At 39.3% G+C, this 16,473-nt stretch overlaps 13 non-coding genes across 13 annotated transcripts; all 13 read right to left on the minus strand.

Moving 5' to 3' along the window:
- Nucleotides 1-807: 807 nt before the first annotated feature.
- Nucleotides 808-926, minus strand: LOC140028537 (5S ribosomal RNA). The gene has a single exon (XR_011832440.1). It is a non-coding gene; the product is annotated as a 5S ribosomal RNA (ribosomal RNA).
- Nucleotides 927-2,048: 1,122 nt separating this feature from the next.
- LOC140028538 (5S ribosomal RNA) lies at nucleotides 2,049-2,167 on the minus strand. Its single transcript, XR_011832441.1, has one exon. It is a non-coding gene; the product is annotated as a 5S ribosomal RNA (ribosomal RNA).
- Nucleotides 2,168-3,289: 1,122 nt separating this feature from the next.
- LOC140028540 (5S ribosomal RNA) lies at nucleotides 3,290-3,408 on the minus strand. Its single transcript, XR_011832443.1, has one exon. It is a non-coding gene; the product is annotated as a 5S ribosomal RNA (ribosomal RNA).
- Nucleotides 3,409-4,530: 1,122 nt separating this feature from the next.
- LOC140028541 (5S ribosomal RNA) lies at nucleotides 4,531-4,649 on the minus strand. The gene has a single exon (XR_011832444.1). It is a non-coding gene; the product is annotated as a 5S ribosomal RNA (ribosomal RNA).
- A 1,122-nt stretch (nucleotides 4,650-5,771) lies between these two features.
- Nucleotides 5,772-5,890, minus strand: LOC140028542 (5S ribosomal RNA). Its single transcript, XR_011832445.1, has one exon. It is a non-coding gene; the product is annotated as a 5S ribosomal RNA (ribosomal RNA).
- Nucleotides 5,891-7,012: 1,122 nt separating this feature from the next.
- LOC140028543 (5S ribosomal RNA) lies at nucleotides 7,013-7,131 on the minus strand. The gene has a single exon (XR_011832446.1). It is a non-coding gene; the product is annotated as a 5S ribosomal RNA (ribosomal RNA).
- Nucleotides 7,132-8,253: 1,122 nt separating this feature from the next.
- LOC140028544 (5S ribosomal RNA) lies at nucleotides 8,254-8,372 on the minus strand. The gene has a single exon (XR_011832447.1). It is a non-coding gene; the product is annotated as a 5S ribosomal RNA (ribosomal RNA).
- A 1,122-nt stretch (nucleotides 8,373-9,494) lies between these two features.
- Nucleotides 9,495-9,613, minus strand: LOC140028545 (5S ribosomal RNA). Its single transcript, XR_011832448.1, has one exon. It is a non-coding gene; the product is annotated as a 5S ribosomal RNA (ribosomal RNA).
- A 1,122-nt stretch (nucleotides 9,614-10,735) lies between these two features.
- On the minus strand, nucleotides 10,736-10,854 carry LOC140028546 (5S ribosomal RNA). Its single transcript, XR_011832449.1, has one exon. It is a non-coding gene; the product is annotated as a 5S ribosomal RNA (ribosomal RNA).
- Nucleotides 10,855-11,976: 1,122 nt separating this feature from the next.
- LOC140028547 (5S ribosomal RNA) lies at nucleotides 11,977-12,095 on the minus strand. The gene has a single exon (XR_011832450.1). It is a non-coding gene; the product is annotated as a 5S ribosomal RNA (ribosomal RNA).
- Nucleotides 12,096-13,217: 1,122 nt separating this feature from the next.
- Nucleotides 13,218-13,336, minus strand: LOC140028548 (5S ribosomal RNA). Its single transcript, XR_011832451.1, has one exon. It is a non-coding gene; the product is annotated as a 5S ribosomal RNA (ribosomal RNA).
- A 1,122-nt stretch (nucleotides 13,337-14,458) lies between these two features.
- LOC140028549 (5S ribosomal RNA) lies at nucleotides 14,459-14,577 on the minus strand. The gene has a single exon (XR_011832452.1). It is a non-coding gene; the product is annotated as a 5S ribosomal RNA (ribosomal RNA).
- Nucleotides 14,578-15,699: 1,122 nt separating this feature from the next.
- LOC140028551 (5S ribosomal RNA) lies at nucleotides 15,700-15,818 on the minus strand. The gene has a single exon (XR_011832454.1). It is a non-coding gene; the product is annotated as a 5S ribosomal RNA (ribosomal RNA).
- Nucleotides 15,819-16,473: the final 655 nt, after the last annotated feature.

Raw genomic sequence — 16,473 nt, forward strand, 5'->3', positions numbered from 1 at the left:
CCCGTGACGGGTCAGGTATGCTGACCCGGACCCGAAAATTTCAGGTTTACGGGGCGGCGGGTCGACCCGAAATGACCCGAAACTTAATTTTAATTTATTAATTTATCACTGTAATTTCTAATAAAATCAATTTCTCACAAAACTAATTACATAATCAAGTAATAAAAATTTAAATAAATGATTCCAAATCAAATCTAAAATAAATTAAACACCGTAAAAGTGTTTTATCCCAAGCAAAATATAAAATAAATTAAAACAATACAAAAGTGAAAAATAATATAATATATTATTTGTCCAAGTATAATAATTTCAACTTCACACAAATTAAATAAATTCGTTTAGGATTAAGTAATTAATGCCTTTGAAAAAAAGAATAACTTAGTTTAGTTAGATAAAATTATTTTTATGTTTATTAAATTATTTTTAATTCGTAAACGGGTCATATCGGGTCATATCAGGTCACCACGGGTTGACCCGAAATCGACCGGTTTTCTTTTCGGGTTCATCGGGTCCAACCCGATTCTGACCCGAATTCCCGAAACCTCAACCCAAACCCATTAATTTCGTGTTAGGTTCGTGTCGTGTCGAAAATTGCCACCCCTAGTTGCGGTGATACATTTGCGCCGACAAATTTGAGCGACGATCCGGGCTTTGATCGAGCCGTACCGTTCCTGATTTGTCTCGCGCCTTCAGATCCTCCTTCACGCTTCGACAAGAAGCAAAATATTAAGCAATCGTTCCGACGGAGCTAAATTACTACAGGATAAAGAACGAATAGGAAATTTGGATTTCGAAACAAAAAAGAGAGGGGTGCAACACGAGGACTTCCCAGGGGGTCACCCATCCTAGTACTACTCTCGCCCAAGCACGCTTAACTTCGGAGTTCTGATGGGATCCGGTGCATTAGTGCTGGTATGATCGCACCCGCCATGTTCCTTTCGCGTTATTCTTTTAAACTACCCCGTCCTGCGAAGCAGTGTGGCTTTTCTAGACCGAAATTCATTTTAAGCGTCAATTCAAGCATTTTCCTCTTATCCTTTTATTTATTTACTTTATATATTTTTTTGTTATTGATTTGCACCCTGTTTTTTTCCCTCATCCCGCAACTCTAAATTATCATGAAATCAATCCTTCACGCTTGCAGTTAGGGGTGGCAATTCGGGTCCAAATCAGGTTGGCGGGTCGGGTTCGGGTCAACAGACCCGCCAGAAAATCTGTTGACCCGAACCCCGACCCGCCAACCCGTGACGGGTCAGGTATGCTGACCCGGACCCGAAAATTTCAGGTTTACGGGGCGGCGGGTCGACCCGAAATGACCCGAAACTTAATTTTAATTTATTAATTTATCACTGTAATTTCTAATAAAATCAATTTCTCACAAAACTAATTACATAATCAAGTAATAAAAATTTAAATAAATGATTCCAAATCAAATCTAAAATAAATTAAACACCGTAAAAGTGTTTTATCCCAAGCAAAATATAAAATAAATTAAAACAATACAAAAGTGAAAAATAATATAATATATTATTTGTCCAAGTATAATAATTTCAACTTCACACAAATTAAATAAATTCGTTTAGGATTAAGTAATTAATGCCTTTGAAAAAAAGAATAACTTAGTTTAGTTAGATAAAATTATTTTTATGTTTATTAAATTATTTTTAATTCGTAAACGGGTCATATCGGGTCATATCAGGTCACCACGGGTTGACCCGAAATCGACCGGTTTTCTTTTCGGGTTCATCGGGTCCAACCCGATTCTGACCCGAATTCCCGAAACCTCAACCCAAACCCATTAATTTCGTGTTAGGTTCGTGTCGTGTCGAAAATTGCCACCCCTAGTTGCGGTGATACATTTGCGCCGACAAATTTGAGCGACGATCCGGGCTTTGATCGAGCCGTACCGTTCCTGATTTGTCTCGCGCCTTCAGATCCTCCTTCACGCTTCGACAAGAAGCAAAATATTAAGCAATCGTTCCGACGGAGCTAAATTACTACAGGATAAAGAACGAATAGGAAATTTGGATTTCGAAACAAAAAAGAGAGGGGTGCAACACGAGGACTTCCCAGGGGGTCACCCATCCTAGTACTACTCTCGCCCAAGCACGCTTAACTTCGGAGTTCTGATGGGATCCGGTGCATTAGTGCTGGTATGATCGCACCCGCCATGTTCCTTTCGCGTTATTCTTTTAAACTACCCCGTCCTGCGAAGCAGTGTGGCTTTTCTAGACCGAAATTCATTTTAAGCGTCAATTCAAGCATTTTCCTCTTATCCTTTTATTTATTTACTTTATATATTTTTTTGTTATTGATTTGCACCCTGTTTTTTTCCCTCATCCCGCAACTCTAAATTATCATGAAATCAATCCTTCACGCTTGCAGTTAGGGGTGGCAATTCGGGTCCAAATCAGGTTGGCGGGTCGGGTTCGGGTCAACAGACCCGCCAGAAAATCTGTTGACCCGAACCCCGACCCGCCAACCCGTGACGGGTCAGGTATGCTGACCCGGACCCGAAAATTTCAGGTTTACGGGGCGGCGGGTCGACCCGAAATGACCCGAAACTTAATTTTAATTTATTAATTTATCACTGTAATTTCTAATAAAATCAATTTCTCACAAAACTAATTACATAATCAAGTAATAAAAATTTAAATAAATGATTCCAAATCAAATCTAAAATAAATTAAACACCGTAAAAGTGTTTTATCCCAAGCAAAATATAAAATAAATTAAAACAATACAAAAGTGAAAAATAATATAATATATTATTTGTCCAAGTATAATAATTTCAACTTCACACAAATTAAATAAATTCGTTTAGGATTAAGTAATTAATGCCTTTGAAAAAAAGAATAACTTAGTTTAGTTAGATAAAATTATTTTTATGTTTATTAAATTATTTTTAATTCGTAAACGGGTCATATCGGGTCATATCAGGTCACCACGGGTTGACCCGAAATCGACCGGTTTTCTTTTCGGGTTCATCGGGTCCAACCCGATTCTGACCCGAATTCCCGAAACCTCAACCCAAACCCATTAATTTCGTGTTAGGTTCGTGTCGTGTCGAAAATTGCCACCCCTAGTTGCGGTGATACATTTGCGCCGACAAATTTGAGCGACGATCCGGGCTTTGATCGAGCCGTACCGTTCCTGATTTGTCTCGCGCCTTCAGATCCTCCTTCACGCTTCGACAAGAAGCAAAATATTAAGCAATCGTTCCGACGGAGCTAAATTACTACAGGATAAAGAACGAATAGGAAATTTGGATTTCGAAACAAAAAAGAGAGGGGTGCAACACGAGGACTTCCCAGGGGGTCACCCATCCTAGTACTACTCTCGCCCAAGCACGCTTAACTTCGGAGTTCTGATGGGATCCGGTGCATTAGTGCTGGTATGATCGCACCCGCCATGTTCCTTTCGCGTTATTCTTTTAAACTACCCCGTCCTGCGAAGCAGTGTGGCTTTTCTAGACCGAAATTCATTTTAAGCGTCAATTCAAGCATTTTCCTCTTATCCTTTTATTTATTTACTTTATATATTTTTTTGTTATTGATTTGCACCCTGTTTTTTTCCCTCATCCCGCAACTCTAAATTATCATGAAATCAATCCTTCACGCTTGCAGTTAGGGGTGGCAATTCGGGTCCAAATCAGGTTGGCGGGTCGGGTTCGGGTCAACAGACCCGCCAGAAAATCTGTTGACCCGAACCCCGACCCGCCAACCCGTGACGGGTCAGGTATGCTGACCCGGACCCGAAAATTTCAGGTTTACGGGGCGGCGGGTCGACCCGAAATGACCCGAAACTTAATTTTAATTTATTAATTTATCACTGTAATTTCTAATAAAATCAATTTCTCACAAAACTAATTACATAATCAAGTAATAAAAATTTAAATAAATGATTCCAAATCAAATCTAAAATAAATTAAACACCGTAAAAGTGTTTTATCCCAAGCAAAATATAAAATAAATTAAAACAATACAAAAGTGAAAAATAATATAATATATTATTTGTCCAAGTATAATAATTTCAACTTCACACAAATTAAATAAATTCGTTTAGGATTAAGTAATTAATGCCTTTGAAAAAAAGAATAACTTAGTTTAGTTAGATAAAATTATTTTTATGTTTATTAAATTATTTTTAATTCGTAAACGGGTCATATCGGGTCATATCAGGTCACCACGGGTTGACCCGAAATCGACCGGTTTTCTTTTCGGGTTCATCGGGTCCAACCCGATTCTGACCCGAATTCCCGAAACCTCAACCCAAACCCATTAATTTCGTGTTAGGTTCGTGTCGTGTCGAAAATTGCCACCCCTAGTTGCGGTGATACATTTGCGCCGACAAATTTGAGCGACGATCCGGGCTTTGATCGAGCCGTACCGTTCCTGATTTGTCTCGCGCCTTCAGATCCTCCTTCACGCTTCGACAAGAAGCAAAATATTAAGCAATCGTTCCGACGGAGCTAAATTACTACAGGATAAAGAACGAATAGGAAATTTGGATTTCGAAACAAAAAAGAGAGGGGTGCAACACGAGGACTTCCCAGGGGGTCACCCATCCTAGTACTACTCTCGCCCAAGCACGCTTAACTTCGGAGTTCTGATGGGATCCGGTGCATTAGTGCTGGTATGATCGCACCCGCCATGTTCCTTTCGCGTTATTCTTTTAAACTACCCCGTCCTGCGAAGCAGTGTGGCTTTTCTAGACCGAAATTCATTTTAAGCGTCAATTCAAGCATTTTCCTCTTATCCTTTTATTTATTTACTTTATATATTTTTTTGTTATTGATTTGCACCCTGTTTTTTTCCCTCATCCCGCAACTCTAAATTATCATGAAATCAATCCTTCACGCTTGCAGTTAGGGGTGGCAATTCGGGTCCAAATCAGGTTGGCGGGTCGGGTTCGGGTCAACAGACCCGCCAGAAAATCTGTTGACCCGAACCCCGACCCGCCAACCCGTGACGGGTCAGGTATGCTGACCCGGACCCGAAAATTTCAGGTTTACGGGGCGGCGGGTCGACCCGAAATGACCCGAAACTTAATTTTAATTTATTAATTTATCACTGTAATTTCTAATAAAATCAATTTCTCACAAAACTAATTACATAATCAAGTAATAAAAATTTAAATAAATGATTCCAAATCAAATCTAAAATAAATTAAACACCGTAAAAGTGTTTTATCCCAAGCAAAATATAAAATAAATTAAAACAATACAAAAGTGAAAAATAATATAATATATTATTTGTCCAAGTATAATAATTTCAACTTCACACAAATTAAATAAATTCGTTTAGGATTAAGTAATTAATGCCTTTGAAAAAAAGAATAACTTAGTTTAGTTAGATAAAATTATTTTTATGTTTATTAAATTATTTTTAATTCGTAAACGGGTCATATCGGGTCATATCAGGTCACCACGGGTTGACCCGAAATCGACCGGTTTTCTTTTCGGGTTCATCGGGTCCAACCCGATTCTGACCCGAATTCCCGAAACCTCAACCCAAACCCATTAATTTCGTGTTAGGTTCGTGTCGTGTCGAAAATTGCCACCCCTAGTTGCGGTGATACATTTGCGCCGACAAATTTGAGCGACGATCCGGGCTTTGATCGAGCCGTACCGTTCCTGATTTGTCTCGCGCCTTCAGATCCTCCTTCACGCTTCGACAAGAAGCAAAATATTAAGCAATCGTTCCGACGGAGCTAAATTACTACAGGATAAAGAACGAATAGGAAATTTGGATTTCGAAACAAAAAAGAGAGGGGTGCAACACGAGGACTTCCCAGGGGGTCACCCATCCTAGTACTACTCTCGCCCAAGCACGCTTAACTTCGGAGTTCTGATGGGATCCGGTGCATTAGTGCTGGTATGATCGCACCCGCCATGTTCCTTTCGCGTTATTCTTTTAAACTACCCCGTCCTGCGAAGCAGTGTGGCTTTTCTAGACCGAAATTCATTTTAAGCGTCAATTCAAGCATTTTCCTCTTATCCTTTTATTTATTTACTTTATATATTTTTTTGTTATTGATTTGCACCCTGTTTTTTTCCCTCATCCCGCAACTCTAAATTATCATGAAATCAATCCTTCACGCTTGCAGTTAGGGGTGGCAATTCGGGTCCAAATCAGGTTGGCGGGTCGGGTTCGGGTCAACAGACCCGCCAGAAAATCTGTTGACCCGAACCCCGACCCGCCAACCCGTGACGGGTCAGGTATGCTGACCCGGACCCGAAAATTTCAGGTTTACGGGGCGGCGGGTCGACCCGAAATGACCCGAAACTTAATTTTAATTTATTAATTTATCACTGTAATTTCTAATAAAATCAATTTCTCACAAAACTAATTACATAATCAAGTAATAAAAATTTAAATAAATGATTCCAAATCAAATCTAAAATAAATTAAACACCGTAAAAGTGTTTTATCCCAAGCAAAATATAAAATAAATTAAAACAATACAAAAGTGAAAAATAATATAATATATTATTTGTCCAAGTATAATAATTTCAACTTCACACAAATTAAATAAATTCGTTTAGGATTAAGTAATTAATGCCTTTGAAAAAAAGAATAACTTAGTTTAGTTAGATAAAATTATTTTTATGTTTATTAAATTATTTTTAATTCGTAAACGGGTCATATCGGGTCATATCAGGTCACCACGGGTTGACCCGAAATCGACCGGTTTTCTTTTCGGGTTCATCGGGTCCAACCCGATTCTGACCCGAATTCCCGAAACCTCAACCCAAACCCATTAATTTCGTGTTAGGTTCGTGTCGTGTCGAAAATTGCCACCCCTAGTTGCGGTGATACATTTGCGCCGACAAATTTGAGCGACGATCCGGGCTTTGATCGAGCCGTACCGTTCCTGATTTGTCTCGCGCCTTCAGATCCTCCTTCACGCTTCGACAAGAAGCAAAATATTAAGCAATCGTTCCGACGGAGCTAAATTACTACAGGATAAAGAACGAATAGGAAATTTGGATTTCGAAACAAAAAAGAGAGGGGTGCAACACGAGGACTTCCCAGGGGGTCACCCATCCTAGTACTACTCTCGCCCAAGCACGCTTAACTTCGGAGTTCTGATGGGATCCGGTGCATTAGTGCTGGTATGATCGCACCCGCCATGTTCCTTTCGCGTTATTCTTTTAAACTACCCCGTCCTGCGAAGCAGTGTGGCTTTTCTAGACCGAAATTCATTTTAAGCGTCAATTCAAGCATTTTCCTCTTATCCTTTTATTTATTTACTTTATATATTTTTTTGTTATTGATTTGCACCCTGTTTTTTTCCCTCATCCCGCAACTCTAAATTATCATGAAATCAATCCTTCACGCTTGCAGTTAGGGGTGGCAATTCGGGTCCAAATCAGGTTGGCGGGTCGGGTTCGGGTCAACAGACCCGCCAGAAAATCTGTTGACCCGAACCCCGACCCGCCAACCCGTGACGGGTCAGGTATGCTGACCCGGACCCGAAAATTTCAGGTTTACGGGGCGGCGGGTCGACCCGAAATGACCCGAAACTTAATTTTAATTTATTAATTTATCACTGTAATTTCTAATAAAATCAATTTCTCACAAAACTAATTACATAATCAAGTAATAAAAATTTAAATAAATGATTCCAAATCAAATCTAAAATAAATTAAACACCGTAAAAGTGTTTTATCCCAAGCAAAATATAAAATAAATTAAAACAATACAAAAGTGAAAAATAATATAATATATTATTTGTCCAAGTATAATAATTTCAACTTCACACAAATTAAATAAATTCGTTTAGGATTAAGTAATTAATGCCTTTGAAAAAAAGAATAACTTAGTTTAGTTAGATAAAATTATTTTTATGTTTATTAAATTATTTTTAATTCGTAAACGGGTCATATCGGGTCATATCAGGTCACCACGGGTTGACCCGAAATCGACCGGTTTTCTTTTCGGGTTCATCGGGTCCAACCCGATTCTGACCCGAATTCCCGAAACCTCAACCCAAACCCATTAATTTCGTGTTAGGTTCGTGTCGTGTCGAAAATTGCCACCCCTAGTTGCGGTGATACATTTGCGCCGACAAATTTGAGCGACGATCCGGGCTTTGATCGAGCCGTACCGTTCCTGATTTGTCTCGCGCCTTCAGATCCTCCTTCACGCTTCGACAAGAAGCAAAATATTAAGCAATCGTTCCGACGGAGCTAAATTACTACAGGATAAAGAACGAATAGGAAATTTGGATTTCGAAACAAAAAAGAGAGGGGTGCAACACGAGGACTTCCCAGGGGGTCACCCATCCTAGTACTACTCTCGCCCAAGCACGCTTAACTTCGGAGTTCTGATGGGATCCGGTGCATTAGTGCTGGTATGATCGCACCCGCCATGTTCCTTTCGCGTTATTCTTTTAAACTACCCCGTCCTGCGAAGCAGTGTGGCTTTTCTAGACCGAAATTCATTTTAAGCGTCAATTCAAGCATTTTCCTCTTATCCTTTTATTTATTTACTTTATATATTTTTTTGTTATTGATTTGCACCCTGTTTTTTTCCCTCATCCCGCAACTCTAAATTATCATGAAATCAATCCTTCACGCTTGCAGTTAGGGGTGGCAATTCGGGTCCAAATCAGGTTGGCGGGTCGGGTTCGGGTCAACAGACCCGCCAGAAAATCTGTTGACCCGAACCCCGACCCGCCAACCCGTGACGGGTCAGGTATGCTGACCCGGACCCGAAAATTTCAGGTTTACGGGGCGGCGGGTCGACCCGAAATGACCCGAAACTTAATTTTAATTTATTAATTTATCACTGTAATTTCTAATAAAATCAATTTCTCACAAAACTAATTACATAATCAAGTAATAAAAATTTAAATAAATGATTCCAAATCAAATCTAAAATAAATTAAACACCGTAAAAGTGTTTTATCCCAAGCAAAATATAAAATAAATTAAAACAATACAAAAGTGAAAAATAATATAATATATTATTTGTCCAAGTATAATAATTTCAACTTCACACAAATTAAATAAATTCGTTTAGGATTAAGTAATTAATGCCTTTGAAAAAAAGAATAACTTAGTTTAGTTAGATAAAATTATTTTTATGTTTATTAAATTATTTTTAATTCGTAAACGGGTCATATCGGGTCATATCAGGTCACCACGGGTTGACCCGAAATCGACCGGTTTTCTTTTCGGGTTCATCGGGTCCAACCCGATTCTGACCCGAATTCCCGAAACCTCAACCCAAACCCATTAATTTCGTGTTAGGTTCGTGTCGTGTCGAAAATTGCCACCCCTAGTTGCGGTGATACATTTGCGCCGACAAATTTGAGCGACGATCCGGGCTTTGATCGAGCCGTACCGTTCCTGATTTGTCTCGCGCCTTCAGATCCTCCTTCACGCTTCGACAAGAAGCAAAATATTAAGCAATCGTTCCGACGGAGCTAAATTACTACAGGATAAAGAACGAATAGGAAATTTGGATTTCGAAACAAAAAAGAGAGGGGTGCAACACGAGGACTTCCCAGGGGGTCACCCATCCTAGTACTACTCTCGCCCAAGCACGCTTAACTTCGGAGTTCTGATGGGATCCGGTGCATTAGTGCTGGTATGATCGCACCCGCCATGTTCCTTTCGCGTTATTCTTTTAAACTACCCCGTCCTGCGAAGCAGTGTGGCTTTTCTAGACCGAAATTCATTTTAAGCGTCAATTCAAGCATTTTCCTCTTATCCTTTTATTTATTTACTTTATATATTTTTTTGTTATTGATTTGCACCCTGTTTTTTTCCCTCATCCCGCAACTCTAAATTATCATGAAATCAATCCTTCACGCTTGCAGTTAGGGGTGGCAATTCGGGTCCAAATCAGGTTGGCGGGTCGGGTTCGGGTCAACAGACCCGCCAGAAAATCTGTTGACCCGAACCCCGACCCGCCAACCCGTGACGGGTCAGGTATGCTGACCCGGACCCGAAAATTTCAGGTTTACGGGGCGGCGGGTCGACCCGAAATGACCCGAAACTTAATTTTAATTTATTAATTTATCACTGTAATTTCTAATAAAATCAATTTCTCACAAAACTAATTACATAATCAAGTAATAAAAATTTAAATAAATGATTCCAAATCAAATCTAAAATAAATTAAACACCGTAAAAGTGTTTTATCCCAAGCAAAATATAAAATAAATTAAAACAATACAAAAGTGAAAAATAATATAATATATTATTTGTCCAAGTATAATAATTTCAACTTCACACAAATTAAATAAATTCGTTTAGGATTAAGTAATTAATGCCTTTGAAAAAAAGAATAACTTAGTTTAGTTAGATAAAATTATTTTTATGTTTATTAAATTATTTTTAATTCGTAAACGGGTCATATCGGGTCATATCAGGTCACCACGGGTTGACCCGAAATCGACCGGTTTTCTTTTCGGGTTCATCGGGTCCAACCCGATTCTGACCCGAATTCCCGAAACCTCAACCCAAACCCATTAATTTCGTGTTAGGTTCGTGTCGTGTCGAAAATTGCCACCCCTAGTTGCGGTGATACATTTGCGCCGACAAATTTGAGCGACGATCCGGGCTTTGATCGAGCCGTACCGTTCCTGATTTGTCTCGCGCCTTCAGATCCTCCTTCACGCTTCGACAAGAAGCAAAATATTAAGCAATCGTTCCGACGGAGCTAAATTACTACAGGATAAAGAACGAATAGGAAATTTGGATTTCGAAACAAAAAAGAGAGGGGTGCAACACGAGGACTTCCCAGGGGGTCACCCATCCTAGTACTACTCTCGCCCAAGCACGCTTAACTTCGGAGTTCTGATGGGATCCGGTGCATTAGTGCTGGTATGATCGCACCCGCCATGTTCCTTTCGCGTTATTCTTTTAAACTACCCCGTCCTGCGAAGCAGTGTGGCTTTTCTAGACCGAAATTCATTTTAAGCGTCAATTCAAGCATTTTCCTCTTATCCTTTTATTTATTTACTTTATATATTTTTTTGTTATTGATTTGCACCCTGTTTTTTTCCCTCATCCCGCAACTCTAAATTATCATGAAATCAATCCTTCACGCTTGCAGTTAGGGGTGGCAATTCGGGTCCAAATCAGGTTGGCGGGTCGGGTTCGGGTCAACAGACCCGCCAGAAAATCTGTTGACCCGAACCCCGACCCGCCAACCCGTGACGGGTCAGGTATGCTGACCCGGACCCGAAAATTTCAGGTTTACGGGGCGGCGGGTCGACCCGAAATGACCCGAAACTTAATTTTAATTTATTAATTTATCACTGTAATTTCTAATAAAATCAATTTCTCACAAAACTAATTACATAATCAAGTAATAAAAATTTAAATAAATGATTCCAAATCAAATCTAAAATAAATTAAACACCGTAAAAGTGTTTTATCCCAAGCAAAATATAAAATAAATTAAAACAATACAAAAGTGAAAAATAATATAATATATTATTTGTCCAAGTATAATAATTTCAACTTCACACAAATTAAATAAATTCGTTTAGGATTAAGTAATTAATGCCTTTGAAAAAAAGAATAACTTAGTTTAGTTAGATAAAATTATTTTTATGTTTATTAAATTATTTTTAATTCGTAAACGGGTCATATCGGGTCATATCAGGTCACCACGGGTTGACCCGAAATCGACCGGTTTTCTTTTCGGGTTCATCGGGTCCAACCCGATTCTGACCCGAATTCCCGAAACCTCAACCCAAACCCATTAATTTCGTGTTAGGTTCGTGTCGTGTCGAAAATTGCCACCCCTAGTTGCGGTGATACATTTGCGCCGACAAATTTGAGCGACGATCCGGGCTTTGATCGAGCCGTACCGTTCCTGATTTGTCTCGCGCCTTCAGATCCTCCTTCACGCTTCGACAAGAAGCAAAATATTAAGCAATCGTTCCGACGGAGCTAAATTACTACAGGATAAAGAACGAATAGGAAATTTGGATTTCGAAACAAAAAAGAGAGGGGTGCAACACGAGGACTTCCCAGGGGGTCACCCATCCTAGTACTACTCTCGCCCAAGCACGCTTAACTTCGGAGTTCTGATGGGATCCGGTGCATTAGTGCTGGTATGATCGCACCCGCCATGTTCCTTTCGCGTTATTCTTTTAAACTACCCCGTCCTGCGAAGCAGTGTGGCTTTTCTAGACCGAAATTCATTTTAAGCGTCAATTCAAGCATTTTCCTCTTATCCTTTTATTTATTTACTTTATATTTTTTTTTGTTATTGATTTGCACCCTGTTTTTTTCCCTCATCCCGCAACTCTAAATTATCATGAAATCAATCCTTCACGCTTGCAGTTAGGGGTGGCAATTCGGGTCCAAATCAGGTTGGCGGGTCGGGTTCGGGTCAACAGACCCGCCAGAAAATCTGTTGACCCGAACCCCGACCCGCCAACCCGTGACGGGTCAGGTATGCTGACCCGGACCCGAAAATTTCAGGTTTACGGGGCGGCGGGTCGACCCGAAATGACCCGAAACTTAATTTTAATTTATTAATTTATCACTGTAATTTCTAATAAAATCAATTTCTCACAAAACTAATTACATAATCAAGTAATAAAAATTTAAATAAATGATTCCAAATCAAATCTAAAATAAATTAAACACCGTAAAAGTGTTTTATCCCAAGCAAAATATAAAATAAATTAAAACAATACAAAAGTGAAAAATAATATAATATATTATTTGTCCAAGTATAATAATTTCAACTTCACACAAATTAAATAAATTCGTTTAGGATTAAGTAATTAATGCCTTTGAAAAAAAGAATAACTTAGTTTAGTTAGATAAAATTATTTTTATGTTTATTAAATTATTTTTAATTCGTAAACGGGTCATATCGGGTCATATCAGGTCACCACGGGTTGACCCGAAATCGACCGGTTTTCTTTTCGGGTTCATCGGGTCCAACCCGATTCTGACCCGAATTCCCGAAACCTCAACCCAAACCCATTAATTTCGTGTTAGGTTCGTGTCGTGTCGAAAATTGCCACCCCTAGTTGCGGTGATACATTTGCGCCGACAAATTTGAGCGACGATCCGGGCTTTGATCGAGCCGTACCGTTCCTGATTTGTCTCGCGCCTTCAGATCCTCCTTCACGCTTCGACAAGAAGCAAAATATTAAGCAATCGTTCCGACGGAGCTAAATTACTACAGGATAAAGAACGAATAGGAAATTTGGATTTCGAAACAAAAAAGAGAGGGGTGCAACACGAGGACTTCCCAGGGGGTCACCCATCCTAGTACTACTCTCGCCCAAGCACGCTTAACTTCGGAGTTCTGATGGGATCCGGTGCATTAGTGCTGGTATGATCGCACCCGCCATGTTCCTTTCGCGTTATTCTTTTAAACTACCCCGTCCTGCGAAGCAGTGTGGCTTTTCTAGACCGAAATTCATTTTAAGCGTCAATTCAAGCATTTTCCTCTTATCCTTTTATTTATTTACTTTATATATTTTTTTGTTATTGATTTGCACCCTGTTTTTTTCCCTCATCCCGCAACTCTAAATTATCATGAAATCAATCCTTCACGCTTGCAGTTAGGGGTGGCAATTCGGGTCCAAATCAGGTTGGCGGGTCGGGTTCGGGTCAACAGACCCGCCAGAAAATCTGTTGACCCGAACCCCGACCCGCCAACCCGTGACGGGTCAGGTATGCTGACCCGGACCCGAAAATTTCAGGTTTACGGGGCGGCGGGTCGACCCGAAATGACCCGAAACTTAATTTTAATTTATTAATTTATCACTGTAATTTCTAATAAAATCAATTTCTCACAAAACTAATTACATAATCAAGTAATAAAAATTTAAATAAATGATTCCAAATCAAATCTAAAATAAATTAAACACCGTAAAAGTGTTTTATCCCAAGCAAAATATAAAATAAATTAAAACAATACAAAAGTGAAAAATAATATAATATATTATTTGTCCAAGTATAATAATTTCAACTTCACACAAATTAAATAAATTCGTTTAGGATTAAGTAATTAATGCCTTTGAAAAAAAGAATAACTTAGTTTAGTTAGATAAAATTATTTTTATGTTTATTAAATTATTTTTAATTCGTAAACGGGTCATATCGGGTCATATCAGGTCACCACGGGTTGACCCGAAATCGACCGGTTTTCTTTTCGGGTTCATCGGGTCCAACCCGATTCTGACCCGAATTCCCGAAACCTCAACCCAAACCCATTAATTTCGTGTTAGGTTCGTGTCGTGTCGAAAATTGCCACCCCTAGTTGCGGTGATACATTTGCGCCGACAAATTTGAGCGACGATCCGGGCTTTGATCGAGCCGTACCGTTCCTGATTTGTCTCGCGCCTTCAGATCCTCCTTCACGCTTCGACAAGAAGCAAAATATTAAGCAATCGTTCCGACGGAGCTAAATTACTACAGGATAAAGAACGAATAGGAAATTTGGATTTCGAAACAAAAAAGAGAGGGGTGCAACACGAGGACTTCCCAGGGGGTCACCCATCCTAGTACTACTCTCGCCCAAGCACGCTTAACTTCGGAGTTCTGATGGGATCCGGTGCATTAGTGCTGGTATGATCGCACCCGCCATGTTCCTTTCGCGTTATTCTTTTAAACTACCCCGTCCTGCGAAGCAGTGTGGCTTTTCTAGACCGAAATTCATTTTAAGCGTCAATTCAAGCATTTTCCTCTTATCCTTTTATTTATTTACTTTATATATTTTTTTGTTATTGATTTGCACCCTGTTTTTTTCCCTCATCCCGCAACTCTAAATTATCATGAAATCAATCCTTCACGCTTGCAGTTAGGGGTGGCAATTCGGGTCCAAATCAGGTTGGCGGGTCGGGTTCGGGTCAACAGACCCGCCAGAAAATCTGTTGACCCGAACCCCGACCCGCCAACCCGTGACGGGTCAGGTATGCTGACCCGGACCCGAAAATTTCAGGTTTACGGGGCGGCGGGTCGACCCGAAATGACCCGAAACTTAATTTTAATTTATTAATTTATCACTGTAATTTCTAATAAAATCAATTTCTCACAAAACTAATTACATAATCAAGTAATAAAAATTTAAATAAATGATTCCAAATCAAATCTAAAATAAATTAAACACCGTAAAAGTGTTTTATCCCAAGCAAAATATAAAATAAATTAAAACAATACAAAAGTGAAAAATAATATAATATATTATTTGTCCAAGTATAATAATTTCAACTTCACACAAATTAAATAAATTCGTTTAGGATTAAGTAATTAATGCCTTTGAAAAAAAGAATAACTTAGTTTAGTTAGATAAAATTATTTTTATGTTTATTAAATTATTTTTAATTCGTAAACGGGTCATATCGGGTCATATCAGGTCACCACGGGTTGACCCGAAATCGACCGGTTTTCTTTTCGGGTTCATCGGGTCCAACCCGATTCTGACCCGAATTCCCGAAACCTCAACCCAAACCCATTAATTTCGTGTTAGGTTCGTGTCGTGTCGAAAATTGCCACCCCTAGTTGCGGTGATACATTTGCGCCGACAAATTTGAGCGACGATCCGGGCTTTGATCGAGCCGTACCGTTCCTGATTTGTCTCGCGCCTTCAGATCCTCCTTCACGCTTCGACAAGAAGCAAAATATTAAGCAATCGTTCCGACGGAGCTAAATTACTACAGGATAAAGAACGAATAGGAAATTTGGATTTCGAAACAAAAAAGAGAGGGGTGCAACACGAGGACTTCCCAGGGGGTCACCCATCCTAGTACTACTCTCGCCCAAGCACGCTTAACTTCGGAGTTCTGATGGGATCCGGTGCATTAGTGCTGGTATGATCGCACCCGCCATGTTCCTTTCGCGTTATTCTTTTAAACTACCCCGTCCTGCGAAGCAGTGTGGCTTTTCTAGACCGAAATTCATTTTAAGCGTCAATTCAAGCATTTTCCTCTTATCCTTTTATTTATTTACTTTATATATTTTTTTGTTATTGATTTGCACCCTGTTTTTTTCCCTCATCCCGCAACTCTAAATTATCATGAAATCAATCCTTCACGCTTGCAGTTAGGGGTGGCAATTCGGGTCCAAATCAGGTTGGCGGGTCGGGTTCGGGTCAACAGACCCGCCAGAAAATCTGTTGACCCGAACCCCGACCCGCCAACCCGTGACGGGTCAGGTATGCTGACCCGGACCCGAAAATTTCAGGTTTACGGGGCGGCGGGTCGACCCGAAATGACCCGAAACTTAATTTTAATTTATTAATTTATCACTGTAATTTCTAATAAAATCAATTTCTCACAAAACTAATTACATAATCAAGTAATAAAAATTTAAATAAATGATTCCAAATCAAATCTAAAATAAATTAAACACCGTAAAAGTGTTTTATCCCAAGCAAAATATAAAATAAATTAAAACAATACAAAAGTGAAAAATAATATAATATATTATTTGTCCAAGTATAATAATTTCAACTTCACACAAATTAAATAAATTCGTTT

Source organism: Coffea arabica, chromosome 11e, assembly GCF_036785885.1.
Source record: "Coffea arabica cultivar ET-39 chromosome 11e, Coffea Arabica ET-39 HiFi, whole genome shotgun sequence".
Lineage (NCBI taxonomy): Eukaryota > Viridiplantae > Streptophyta > Magnoliopsida > Gentianales > Rubiaceae > Coffea > Coffea arabica.